We start from the raw sequence: 15042 nt of genomic DNA on the forward strand, positions 1-15042 counted from the left end.
TAGTAAGCTCCGGGTAGCTCCGACTCCTTAATAATCGATAAGGCATCATTCGTTTGCTTTCGGGGAACTATAAACTCACACTTATTTATCGCCAATATTATTGGAAAATTATTTAAAAAGTGGATGAAGCAGAAAGTGCACATAGGAAAAAATTTGAAATCGTTGATTTCACATGATCGTAATATCGAAACAAATATAGGTAATATATAAAAATTCAAACAGTATTTTTGTGTATGATAGTCTATGTTAGTATTTTTTATTCGAGAAACTATGTTTGTAATTCTACCGTTATTTATCCCAAGTGGGTCATTTTTTAACATCTTTCTTCCAAATCAAGAAAAAAACGTGAACATGTCTGAGAAAGCACGTAAAGCATATTTTATGGTTACAGTTTGATATATACATACTACTCACCTCTAGGAAAAACGAAATCGACGTGTCCATTACTTTTTGGGAAAACACGGTACAAGTCTGCCACACAGCATTCTAACCGAACAGATTGTTAGTTGTTCCAACTTGAAAGATAACGCATCCTTCCCTTTTTGTACTGTTTATGACGGTCCTGTTACGACGCCGTAGACATCGGCAACCCATCACCTGCCACAAGTGCTTTTCTTTCTAAATGGAATTGCTCGCTATATATCATAATTCAAAGAGCTATTTAGGACCTGACTTGGAATAATAGCTAACTATTTGTTTGCTCTTCGAAACACAGTCAAACCAACTCCTTCGAACTTGTGTCTCCCATCAGTCACACGGTACAAGTCAATCAAGAATATAATAGTTCTCGTATGTACATTGGTTCTGGCTGAAGGATAATTAGTGACTCGAAAGTGAATGAATGTACGTTTTTTCTTTTTTTATTGCTCGCCTCTATTCACGTCGCGAGCCTTCAGAAACAGGTTCCTTCATGCCGGGACAGATTCGCTATGAATCATTTTTACAGTTAATCGTGACTTCTGGGTGTCAGTGGTGTCGGTTTGAAAATTATTTTCGAACTTTCTGACGAACTATGGAGTTGAGCAAAAGAAGCGAGATCCAGCGTATTGTCTCTTAATATAAATACATATGTACATTGCAATCAAAGGGGGATAACGGCTCACCAAAACTTATCATTGTATGTGTTCCCCAGTGATTACGTGTACAATTTGGACAGCTGAATTTACCATCAGCCGTTCGATTATTCTTATTGTATAGTACAAGAAGTTTCTTCAACATTATAGCTAAAGAGTAAAAATTAATTAATCGATGAATTTGAAGATACGTTACACAGCTGTATGTTACATAAATAGATTACGAATAACTCTGCTTTAAACAAAAAGAGAAACCAGAGCTGCGAATAGTATCGTTACGATTCGGAATTGATATATGTATAGTTTGCTCATCTCGTAGAGAATATATCTTGAAATTTTGTTATGTCTCTTTTCCCTAAAAGGATACCATACTTATTCCAATGTGAGCTCTGAATATAGGAGTCATAATCTACGTATAGCAAGACATGTGCAGGGTATAATTTCTTGAAAGTAGATTACGAAACTCGAATATCTACTTTGAGGTTGACTTCTAATAACAGCATTTAAGCTGCTATGTACTTAAGTATCTTTTCTTTTATTTGCTTTGTACTTATATATCTCTATATGTGCATTTGCATAATACTGGTATCTAAAAAATCAATGGAATAACGGAATATTCAGAAAATCTAAGGCTTCGTATGTCTTATTGTCGAACGCAAAATTCTAAATGAACAGACAAACGTCACGTATTCGACTCATTGGATACCACATTATTATTTTTTAGAACTTTAGCATCTGTAAACAGTTTCTGTTTAAATGCTTTTTAGATAGGAAACACGTATTTAAAAGTTTAAAAGTAACAGTGTTACGAACATATCGAGGATAATACGATTTTCTTAACGATTTATGATACAATATTTTTGTTACACAAATCTCAAAGTCCATTTTAATGTTGTTATACGTGTCAAGTATCTTATAATGTATTAACTATTGAAAAAATATTATGTTCTGTGGTCTTTGTTACTAACAAGTCTCGCTTTTCGAGTAAATGAATTCTGTTGCAACTGGTGAACCGGTTCATAAACCCTTCTTTCAACATTTTAATATTAATTTTACAAAACCACGCTTATAATTCAACGAGATCGAAAAAGGAAATGCCCGGTTTCAGGTTAGACTGGAGAATGAAATTCTGAATATAGTCTTTTCAACACTGTCTTTGAATTCGTTTCTTCTGTACATACTAGTTTGATGTTCAACCACAGAAAGAAAGAATGAAAAAATGTTGTACAGACGAAAGGTTTGGAAGTATCGTATTTAAATATATTAACTAAAGCAATGTAGGTAAAGATTTTTATTGGCTGGTTATCTCGATTCTTGTATGAGTGTAGAGCTCTAATTACCTACAACTTTCGATGTTCTATTATCACTTACCGCGTTTTAGTATTACTTTCATAAGTCCGTACTCAGAATTCAACAAGGACAAAAATGGAAAGCCTGGTTTGGAATGGAGAACGAAATTTTGAAAGTGTTACAAATAAAATATTGGTGATAAGAACGAATTTTCCACTTTTCCGTCTAATGCAAATGGGTTGATGTGGACCTCTAGTTCCTACAACTATCACCGTTCTATTATAACCTACCGCGTCCGATGGATCGGTTTCGGTAGGTAGTCCTTTCATGAAATTCTTTAATATTCATTTTGTAATAACCCGCCCACAATGTACCGAGATCAAACGGGGAAGTCTGATCTCAGACTGGAAGGGGGAACGAAATTCTGAAAGAGGCGTTCCGCGGTCCTTTCAACACTATAATTTTTAATTCATACGCTGGATGAAAAAGACAACGGCGACGCGCTTTATATAGTGACAAGAGCAACCATACCACCATAAATCTTGCGTAATCACGGCCAATTAATTGCCATGCAAATGACTCCGAGAGCAAATTACTGCGAACGAAGGCGGATCCATTCATTCGAGGCCTCTCTTCGTCCTACTCGGGTTCGCCTTTTCTGCTCTCGTTCCTCTTTTCCCTCGACCACATGCATTCTGTTTCGCGAACTCGATGAAGAATTCGGTCGAGACTAGCCAAGGCTGTTCGCTGAAGTTTACAAACGGGCCGAAATAGTCCTTCTGGGAATCGCGTTTCACTCTTAAGGACGAGCATAATGCGTCTTTTCGCTGAAATTCCTTCGCTTGCTCTCTGTGTACACTTCCAAGGGAATGTTTAGCGCGATGAACATCAGCCTGTCGGGGCACTGAAACACTCGTTTCAGTTGTACGTTCCCGTGGTCCATGAATTATTCATTAAATTTGCCGTGGCACTAGGTATACATATTAATGGATCGATAAGAACCATTTTTTCTGAAACTCTAACCTGCGACACTATTATGTATAATTTTGCGATGTCGGGTTTCATAACTGAGCTTCATAAATCTTATTATTAGTTATTTGGAGTATTTTGTTAAACTTGTCAGAATATTCTGTATATATTTTGTTCGCATGTTTAGTTTAGATTAACGTCATTTTTTTTAATTAACTACATAGTTCACTACTTTTGAATTAACCCTTTACACTCGGAGCCATTTCGTTACAGAATGTGCAAACAGGAATCATGTCGTGTTACGTAATGTAACTTATGAAACATATAATTTACTGTAATGATACTCGAGTTTATATGAATCAGTAGACATTGATTCTGATACGTGATAATGTGTGAAACAGTCATACATAGCCATTGATAGTTTTTATCTTTTAAGTTGCAATCTTAAGCGCTTTTATTTATCTTCAAAAATTGCACCATGTCATACAAAATAAGTTCCCACATCTTACTTTCTTATACAAATGCTCTTTGTCGCTTTTTTAGGCATTCTTTTTCCATGTAACACAAGTTCATATTTGTTATATATATCTTAATACATGCACCATATTTTTATTTGATTTTTGTGATATTTGAATAGCAAATACAAATTTTACAGTAGCGTTTACAAATTTTACGCTCCCATAAGTTTATCCTCTGTAATCACTAATCAAGTTTGCCTGGACTTACAATGTTCTCTCAGAAGAGACATTCGAGTGCAAAGGGTTAAGAGACCAATGTACAACTTAATCGCGACATTTTTTGTGCCAATATTCTTCGTTGAAACTTAAAAATTAAAACTTGTTCTTGAAGCACAAAATCCTAAAGCTCCATTTGGAAACACTCTCCACCGCAAACATGTAACGTATATAACATAGACTGTTGAGATTGATCGTACACAGTCACTCTTGTTTCGAAATCTCTGTCCACGACATTCGGGAAACATCCTCGGCAATCCTCCTCTGAATATAGTGTCTGCGTCACCGGGATCTTTCCTCAGTCGTGACGCAGAGCAACGTCCCAAATTCCTCCGCGTCTGCGTCCGCAGGACTCTGGTGATAGAGGAAACAAGAAAGGGAGAAACACCCACGACCAAGGGTATAAGATCCCCCAAAGTTCCGCGTTCGAGTTCAACTGAAAGTTTTCGAGAAGCTGCAACGGCTGAAACTGACTCGAAATATTGCGGGGATTCGCGGATGCATTATCAGATTTAAAAAAACTTTGCAGCTGCGTCTCGACTTTCGAGACTTCCTTATTGCTCGAGAAACACTTTGGCAATTTCGTTTCCCGTTCCATATCGTTGTTTCTGGAACAACTGTACAAAGTGTGCCGGCTATCATCTCCCTCGACGAAGAATGCAATTGCGAACCTCGAAATTTCGGAACTTGAGAATATCATCGGCCACGAATCATCGGAAATATTCTCCGAACAGAGTTGGTAAATTAATTTTGTTTCAAAAGTACGTAGTTGATCGTTTGTGGAATACCTACAGATCAAAAGTTGTAGTCGAGTATAACTGAACAATTTTCTCTTCATGAATATTCATAATAAAGTAGCATTTGCTTAGATAAATTCATCGACTTATCATGTATGGTTATTCATTATAATATAAACTGTTAAATTGGAGTTTGTAATATAATTTGAACGTTAAAGACAATGTATTGGGTTATGTTTTAGTAGAGTTTCATAGACACCGATTGGTCACTTACTGTTACTTAAATAATAGAAGAGAAGTGGAAAAATAACTTATTTTTATGTCACAATAATATTCGGGCATGCTACAAATCGAACGTTTACAATTTAATTATAAATTTCTCTTTAAGAATTAATACTTTGTAGAATATGTAAATAACCGTCATGGTAAATAAGAAATGTTTACATTTTTGGTATCTAGAAACTATACTAAAACGTAACCTAATACATTATTTTTGTTTATTCAAAATTCAAATTATATCGATGCTCGAATATTTTCATGTCCGATTGTATTTAAACGTTCCTACCTCGCTTTTTGAATGCTTTTTTGTAAGTGTAGTACGTTACTACGCAAAAAGCAAAAAGAAAAGAAATACAATATGTATTTATAATTCTACCGCAGACCATACATGTATGTCCTATGAACAATAGTTTATGAATAGAATGGGGGACGATTTTTAGCATAGCTAATACAGCTCTAAAAATTAAAGACGAAATTTGTAAAAGATTCCGGTGATCTTGACGCTAAGGTGGACTTCATCCAAATATTCCTAAAATCGTTCACAGTTCCATAAATACGTATCACTAATTCATTCCACGCAACTGCGAAGAATCTCGCATATTTTTCCAGATTTAAGAAATTGCGCAGCTCCGCCTCGACATTTGTAATCTTCTTCATTGCCTGAATAATATCTCAGGAATTCCGTTTCCCATCTCGTACGTTTATTTCTGAAATTCCGCCATTATCGATGAAAAATACGATTGTGAGCTTCTGGATTTAAAAACATTGCCAAGTTTCACCGAAAGAAACAGACTCACAAATCTCCCCTGACTCTCGTGAATATTGTTCTTGGAGGTAATAAAAATGCATCAGTTTCACTCCAATGTTCTTCTGGGCCATAAAAATATTTAAAATATTTCCATCAGTGATTCGCACGTCGTAACACACGACTTCCGTTCCTAACTCGTTTGTCGTCTCTTTTCGTACCGTGTCAAGAATTCACGAGTCTTTACTCGCGAAGAAACACTCCCGAGGTTGATTTAAAATAGATTTCATTAAAAGTTGTGTGACAAAAGTTCTAACTGTTAGATGCAGTGCAAATTTGAGCGTATTCTCTAACATCTTGGTGTTTGATTTTTGCGGTTTTGGTGTGACTGTGATGAGCGCTGTCTGTAATGACTGTCTGTGTGTGTGTGTGTGTGTGTGTGTGTGTGTGTGCGTGACCGCGTATGTTTTTCAAAACTAACGATTGACTCGTGGTTCAGTTAGTCTTGTACGAATCTTAGAACGCGGCGAACGACTAAATTCCAAATTGTAATCTTTCATTCGCGCGGTAATATTAAATCACCTTTCTTTTGTTCGTTTTTTTTGTGCTATAACCCTAACACTAACTGTAAGAAAGTACTGTTTCGTTCAGTATTTTTCTAAATCACGAACAATATTTAATATCAACGCGACGAGTAAACAGGTGATTATTCTGGGAAAACAATTCTTTCTTCCTTATTTACATAGGAGACCAACAAGACAATAACGGGGATCTCGTGTTAGCGTATGGAGTCTTTTTTTATATCGACCTTTAAGGTAATGAAGAAATTACAGTAACGAAAAGCAGAAATACCTCTAATAATGCTACAATAATTATATAAGAATGAAATACTTACATAAAGCTATAAAAAAAGGAACAATATATAAAAGCAGATGCGATAAGGAACATTAGAAAAATAGAACCAACCTTGGGCGGAAATTTCTGAGATAAACCAAAGGTCTAAGCTATAATATCGTTCATGGAGGATTCAAGACTTTTTAACAGGATTTAAGCTATATTATTCTCAAACGATCGTCGTTAATAACAACATGAGCGCGGTTGATGCGATCTTAAACTTTTATAAAAAGAACAAAATTCAACATGTAGTTTTAGCCTCAATTCCAAATGCTACGTATTTGTTTGCAACGTCTCCCGTCTCGAATAACTTCGTTTAAAGTGCTCGGTTACGTTGAAGAAAATCAAATGTTTATTTGCCTGTTTGAAATCTCGGTCTTGGAGGACAAAGTCTAGAAGGTGGAACTCGGATGGTTTTTGCGAAGTTAATCTCGGATTACCAGCCATATAACGTTTTACGATTGCGACACGATTGAATTGCCATTCCGTCCATGGGTAAGGACCTCTCGTAAGGAGCTCGTAAATGACTCGTGTGAAATTGATTCGCCACGGTCGGTTTTATGCAGTCCGACACCAGTCGTCTATTCGCGAAACCAGCCCAAACATTTTCGACAATCCAGGAGAGAATAAGTATTCATGGAAGAACATTAATCTTGAGAAATTTTTCTTTACTTTGATATCTATTGGTTGTAATAACTAAAAATTAAGTTTTGATAACAGTTAAGTTAATTATTAACAGTACTTGTTGAAGCAATTGTGGGGAATATGATTCTGCGTATTCTGAATCCCCATTATCAGTACACTTTTATTCATTGTATTTTCTTTTTGATATTTAATTATACATATTATCAATAATAAGTTATTCACTGATTTCGAATGTCTACATTCCCAAACATGCACATTTCCTCCTTCGTGCTTTATACTCGACTTCGAATTTTTAATTTTTCATCTCCATATTTCTTTTGAGATACCATTCTTCGTTCATATCATCAAAAAATGTTAAACTTGCTTTCATCACACATATTATCGTTTATTAAATTTACTTGAACATTGACGCTTGTTGTATCACAGGAAAAAGAAAAATTGCTACCCACGTACGTTTTAATTTTAAAACGCGGTGTGAGAATCAAACCAGCCTGCAGAGATTGGGTAAGGAAAGGGTTGAAAGCTTAATTTCGCGGGACCAATGGGTCCAGTTCATCTGTCCATTTTGGAAGCGTCTGACCGACCAGACGATTCGGATAAGCCGCGATAATTGGCATCTTATAATCGTCGCTCGAAACGATGGACACGTTCATTATACGGCCTTGGAGAGACGGCAGGTAGGTCATTCTAATTCTGCGAATGAAATCCCGATAAGATAACGCCACGGGATTTCATTCGGTCCTTTCGGATCAGACGTTTGCCGCGCAAACATCCAAGAGCACACTGGGGTCGTAAAATTCATCAGACCGCTGATATCTTGAGAGTTTTGAGCAGCAGTTCGAGCATTATATCGTCTTTCTGTCGTACAGTTTAATTCATGTGGTAACACATCAAATTGATACTACGAGCTGCAAGTTTGATCGTGCTGCCTGTTGATAATATAAATACCTTAGAAAATCTCAGATATTAATCAGATTTGACACCAAAATATTGAAAGTGCAGAATTTGTTTTAAGGAGGAATCCTAGTATAAAACACGATTTTATAGATCAACTTTGAGATTCTTTTAAAGAAAAAAACTGTACCAATTCTTGCAGCAAAAATTTTAATATATATTGATTCATATATTTGAATGTAAAAATCAAAAGTTTTGTTTAAAATATTTTTTTATATTTTTTAATAATCCTAGTTCGGGTTATAGTCATATTCCTATTAAAGAACTGCGATTATATCATAGTAGCCATGCTATTCTTTTAACAATCTATTACAATCGCACTATAACTCGTTAGCGAAACCTTATTTTTACTTGAAGAAAATTCAATTTACTATTTCAGCATTAGTTAATGCATATACACAGCTCTAAAACAATCCACAGCAGAAGTTTGATATAAAAAATCTCAAAGATTATTTCATTTTTGAGCCATTATACTAAAGCTTCATCACAACCTTATGAAAAAATGTAGCAGTCACATTAAACAATGACAGGAGCGAAGGTGGATCTCAAAGGTTGGCTTACAACTACATAGTATGTTCACAAAAATGCGAGACTCTGAATATTCAAGGATTACTCTCGTTTATAAAAACAAATAAATAAGTATATACAGAGCGTCAAACGACTTATCGCAAGTCGGACTTGATTTAAAGACACTTTCTTCTTCTCTATATGGGTATAGTGTTTGTAATCCCTGAATCGCAATGATTTAGTTCCATCGTTCAGTGTCGGACAGCTGAACGGACCTAATGACGCCGCTCGAGACTGTTCGAGCGTGTGTCGGACGACGCCGACGTTCGCGGCGCGTCGCGCGACCGAACCAACAACATTCCGGTAGTTTCGCGTGGACAGAGAAGCTGACGCGTGGGCGTGACAGCCGCACGAATCGTATCTCGCCTGTGAAACGGATTCCTCCGCTGAGCACGCGGTCGCCAGCGTATCGACGCCCATAGAGAAATGCAAAGTTCAGCCGAGGCGAGTAAGAAATTGATATTGCACGCTTCGCGCGGGAAAATCGCCCGATCGGTGTACCGGTGTCGCGCGTAGCGAATTCCGATTGCGTGTCTAAACGCTGAGACTTGTCGGATTTATATGAGTAATTCAGACGTTCTCCTTGCTAGCCGGTACGTTCAATTCCCTTCTGACACGGTTCAGGAAAAGAAACTGAATCTACATTACGATTAAAATAGAGATACCGTCAAATAGGGTTACTTGCGACAGCGGGGTAACTTGTAACATTTCGTTGCGTATTCGATTTTTCAGGTGTACTGTTTTGTGTGTTAACTTTAGACAGCTGATATCATCGTTATTTGTTTGGAGTAACAATGATTAATGATACTTTTATTTAGTTTTTTGCAACGATAAGTTTTTTTCGTTTCGTTATAAGAAAAGATTAAGTGAAATCGTCACTTATAAATACTAAAATGATTACACATTATTATCGTAAAGTATTTGTTTTTGGTATACTTGCACTTGTGAGATACTTGGACTTTTCAATGATAGGGTCTTAATCACAGTCGTAATCCGATTTATTTTACATTTAATTAATAAAACATGCCGAGAACGTGCAAAAGGATCTTGAGGAACCAAATTATTTTGTTTTATAAAAACACTTCAGAAAGCCATTCAATTTCTTTGAAACAATCGTACTTCCTATTCTAAACAAAATGCTTCTTAACACTTAACTATTGGGCTCGTGCATAATTATCCGCCGTTTCTTTTTTTAATTATATTATGAAAAAAGAAACATAAAATTTCAACAGGAACATGTTTAATCGTCTAGTCTGGAGCGTATCACCATCTACTTCAATTGCTGCTTCCTATCGAACGTTTACTCGCACCAATCGACACGAAAAGACCGCGCAAAAATAACCATATTGCCTCTCTCCACGATTCCTATTCTTAAACTTAAGAACTACAACTAACTACAATATTAATGTATTCACTTTTCGTTTAAATATCTTAGATTTCATACAGTATAATTTGAAAGTGAGAAAGTGTTGCAAGTAATCCCATTTGACGGTATATCTGCTTTTCAGCTTTCAATTAAAGGTAAAAATTTAGGTACGATTTGTTGGCTGATTTCTAAATGTAACAATTTACACATTCACCAAACACTGGGACTTGTCGGATTTATATGAATAATTTAAACGTTCTTCTTGCAAATCGGTATACTCACTTCCCTTTGAACGCGATCTAGAAAAAGTTTATATTTCAAATAGAGGTACCTTTACGTTTCACCTTTCTAATCAAAGTAAAAATTAGGGTTTGGATTTTTGACTGTTTGCCAGAGGTAACAATCTGCACCTTCGTTCTAGGATACTATGCTTTCGAAGCGTTACGACGTTTTCACTTGGGAAAACTGGTCCCCGACACACGAGCAAACACTGGTCCATGGGAATCGTTCGAATTCTAGGCTTGAGAAAGAATACTTTGGAGCGCGTGTTAAACTTCACACGCAATCCTGCGTGTGTACACACTGGGTTTGTGGGTTACGCTGCGGCCACGCAGAATTATTCGGCTCGTAGAACGAACCGCTAATGAATATTGATGCGCCGCAGGTTCGTTCCGCTCGAGGTCGATGCATTAGCATTATTAACACTTGCCAGCAGAGAATGGTCAGCCCAAAAAGGAGAGATCGACCGAACGATATTAGAGATCAGCGTCAAAGGCGGGTTTTTTCGGCCAGGGTTTACTGAAGTTACAATTTTAAACGTGGTGGATGGGTATTACGTACGATTACATACTCGACCTTCACTTTTAATTAAACATACCACGCAAAATTGGATCGAGTTGAGTGAGGATATAGCCAACTGGTTGGAATACAGCGATTTAATGTAGAGTCAGGAATAAATGGTACCTTGCTAGAGTTTGAGTGCCGATATAGAAATAAACTGGTACTTAATAGACTAGAGTTTTAGTGTCGCTGTATGTATAAACGAAGTACATAGTACTTTACTACCGTTTGAATGTCAATACAGGAATGAACTGGCAACCCACTAAAGTTTAAATATCTCTTTCGTTTCATAGCGACATATTGACAAATTTTCATCCTATTGATATCGTAATAAATTGCAATACGATGAGATTGCATGTTCAACGAAACGTAACCGAACGGAAAGTTCGAAGTAGAGCCACCGTCAGCGGAAGCCTGCATTTACAAGGTATCTAATCGGCGAGTGTCGAGCTGAAATTAAGCGAATGTGTCTCTGCTGTAACATTGAACGAGGTCAAAACGTAGTTCGTGACCAATTGGCAGGCTACGAAACAATTTAATATGATTAGACGTTGGTCGGGGAGCGGCACTGTCTGTCCGTTGTCAAATTTCGTAGCCAATGACGTGTACTCCTCGTAGGGGAGATTCGTGTTGGGTTGGCTCGTCGCGCTTGCCTTACCTTGGATCGACTGATTCGCTCAAAGATCGTCTAGACTAACGTGCCATTTTGATTCGATTGCTTGAAAATCAGTCGTTTCGAAACAATTGTCGATTTTTTAAATCGATTATCGTATGTTCGATTCCGACACGAATCGATTTATTTTTACTGATTAGGTAGCTGATACATAACTGCTTACTAGAAACACAATTTTTGAGCCAAATTTCAACAGAATTCTATAAAACTTTATATCGAATCGATTTTCATTTTGTATCGACAACAAAGAAGGATGTTATCAATTCGATTTCTATGTAATTTGTTTTTATGTGGAGAAGAATATTTCCCTGGAGTTCCTGTATAAATTCTGTTAAGATCTGTTTATGGAGTTTGAAGTCAGGCCACCAAATTCTTGCGACTGGTGACAATCGCTTAATCAGTATTTAATTGCAAGAAATTGCAATATGATACATATATGATACATGATATATGTATGCATCATGATATAAAATAAAAGAAACCGTATTTACCAAAAATTTAACCGACTTCAAAAAAAGTACTACAAAGAATGAAATCATTTTTCCACATTCTCTAATGACAATATTTTATACACCATCTACAAATCCAATATAATACTTCAATTACATTATTAACGTAATTATTATAATCAATTACGTTTTAAAGTAAGGCACAAACTACCTTACGTATAGTAAAGTTTAAATTGATCTACTGCGGTTGTTTGACATCGATTTCAAAAAGTAATTGATTATAATAATTACATTAATGATGCAATTAAAGTATTATATCAGATTTGTAGTTATTGGATAGAATATTAGATTACGTTCTTTGTAGTGTTTTGTTTTTAAGTCGAGTAATTTTTTTAAATGAAAGTTTCTATTATTTAATATCATTTCTAGATTCAAGCTCTTTTAAAAAATCTAATGTCCTAAGTCGAAGCTGTTTCTCTTCGAGAAGCAACGCACGAACTCCTGGACGGCCTCCATAGTTTCACGAAGTGTTTTATCACAATATAATCTATGAAAGTTTCTCGTCGAATCAGAAGAAACAGGAAGCTGCAGTAAATCACGACCAATAGCCCGACCGGCAGGTTTTCTCGGGTTATCGATTGCCTTTAAAGTGTACTTTAGACCTTTTTCTTTCCAGCTCGTACTTAACTTTTCCGTCGGTATGACTTCCGATTCGTTCAGCGATCGAGCCAGGAGAAACGTTCGGCAAGTGCTTCACGCGAATCGTCCCCGGCGATTCTCCTGATTATTTCAAGTTTTCTTCGGGAGGTCGTTTTCTAAGTTCTGATTCTTCGAAAAGAGTCGTGTTTCAAGATGATTGGGCACATTTCTACGCGACAAGGTTCGCGAAGGTACGAAACTTTTCCAATGAAGTATTGAAAATAAAAAGATTCAGGAATCTGTGAGCCCAACTTCGATCCAATAAGTAATGAAAGCAAGGCAGTTCGGTTCGTTGGAAGCGATTCCACGAGCAGCTGATGTCGAATGCTCAATATTCGAAGCACTTCGAAGTTCTAGATTCTGAATTTAATTAAATATGAAAGTTAGGACTGCCGTCAGCACAGCAAATTAAATATTTCAGGAGACATACAAATTAACTTTGACGATTATTTCAAGCAAGTATACAAACTATGTGATACCGTGTGTTTTCATACTTTACGCAATTAATAAATAAGGTGTTAATTATTTTAGAAACGAAACAGAAGAAAAATTTAGAAATTCAAAATGGCGGATCTAACATCGTGGACTAAAATGCGAAAAGCGATTCAATTTGAATGAAACTTGGTATACGAGGTTTTTTGGGACGGCGATTCTAAGTCTGAAATAAAAATTTGAAAATCAACACCGTGGAAGTCCGTGCATTAAAAGTGAAACTTTTTCATCCCTTAAGTAGGCGTAACTTTTATAGATTTCTTTATCCACATTTTCTTTCATGAAGTGAAATTAGGTGGGTGTTAGATGAATGAAGAACCAAATTTCGTCTTTAATCTGCGTTTACAAAATATTTATTCATCACTTTCATTCTGCAAACATGATACTATAGGTTTATAAAATGAAAAATATAATATAAATATGTATATAGACCTACAATACCATATCGCATAATTTTTCAAACGCACCGGGGAAGTCCTCATACACATGTTTTATACATATATAATTCAGCAGTCTCCTTAAATGCACAAGTTTCTCTACGATAAATGGACTAATGCAACGATCAAACTTTTTTATTATTACCGTTTTTGTTGTAAAACTATTACCATCGCATTCCTGACATTTTTCTGATTAAAACGAGACCAAACACGACGTAATTCGCACCATATTTACTACGTATTGTCTCACCGAAATAATCCCGGTGTTGGTCGCCATTTTCGCATGTCGCTCCGTCCTCTTCAAAATCGGAGACCCAAAACATTGCACTTGAGGTTTTTATGTGTTTACACTTGACACGCGTCGAACGTAGAAAAGGACAAATAGTGAAAGAGAAAGAGGTTCGAGAAAAAAAAACACTCGATAGAAGAGTATCAATCGGTGAGGATCATATTACACCGGTGGTCGGGGCTACTCGGGCAGAACTACTGGCAAAAGAAATAAGAATGGGCTGGCAGCGGAGGGGTGGGTATCTGAGAGACATACAGTGCCCCAGCCTAAGTGATACAGAGCTCTAACTCCAAAACTATCGGCCGAATGCAAAATTTCAAATGTGGAAATTGCATGGTAAAATGGGCCTCATGTTTCAGCGCGAAGGAATTTTTGTTAACTTTGTTATTTAACGAGATATGATGGTCAAGTTTCGTTTTTCAAATGGAACTATATATTTTTTGTATACTATGTGATAGTACTTTTCAAGACGAATTTATTAAGCTTTAATGTATTTACCCGATTTTACCATGCAATTTCCATATTTGAAATGTTGCATTCAGTCGATAGTTTTGGAGTTAGAGCTCTGTATCACTTAGGCTGGGACACCCTGTATATGTATATTATTAATTTAACGTGTATATATTAAATGTAACATTGTATATATAATATATATAACGTATTGTAGGTGGCCTAACAATAAGACTTTTGTACAGTATTAGGTTGTCCGAAAAGTTTCTTTCGCTTTATTAATAATACATGCACAATATTTGATGTTTTATGTTACATTACTGAATTGTGCACGATTCATTTTGCTCCATTACTGCTACAACATGAATATCTATGAAATTAGATTGTCTATTTATATAAACACGACCACATAAAATAATTGAGTGCAACTCGCGAAAGAAACTTTCGGGACAACCTAATA

The 15042-nt window shown here is 36.2% G+C and overlaps 1 protein-coding gene and 1 long non-coding RNA gene across 7 annotated transcripts in view; both read left to right on the forward strand.

Moving 5' to 3' along the window:
- LOC128894204 (tensin-1) overlaps window positions 1-15042 on the forward strand; it is a 332764-nt gene that overhangs the window by 140716 nt on the left and 177006 nt on the right. The window lies entirely within an intron of this gene.
- Window positions 10496-11520, forward strand: LOC128894325 (uncharacterized). The gene is made up of 4 exons (XR_008461513.1): window positions 10496-10580; window positions 10675-10839; window positions 10918-11284; window positions 11387-11520. It is a non-coding gene; the product is annotated as an uncharacterized LOC128894325 (long non-coding RNA).

Source organism: Hylaeus anthracinus, unplaced genomic scaffold (genome assembly GCF_026225885.1).
Source record: "Hylaeus anthracinus isolate JK02 unplaced genomic scaffold, UHH_iyHylAnth1.0_haploid 3, whole genome shotgun sequence".
In the NCBI taxonomy this organism is placed as follows: domain Eukaryota; kingdom Metazoa; phylum Arthropoda; class Insecta; order Hymenoptera; family Colletidae; genus Hylaeus; species Hylaeus anthracinus.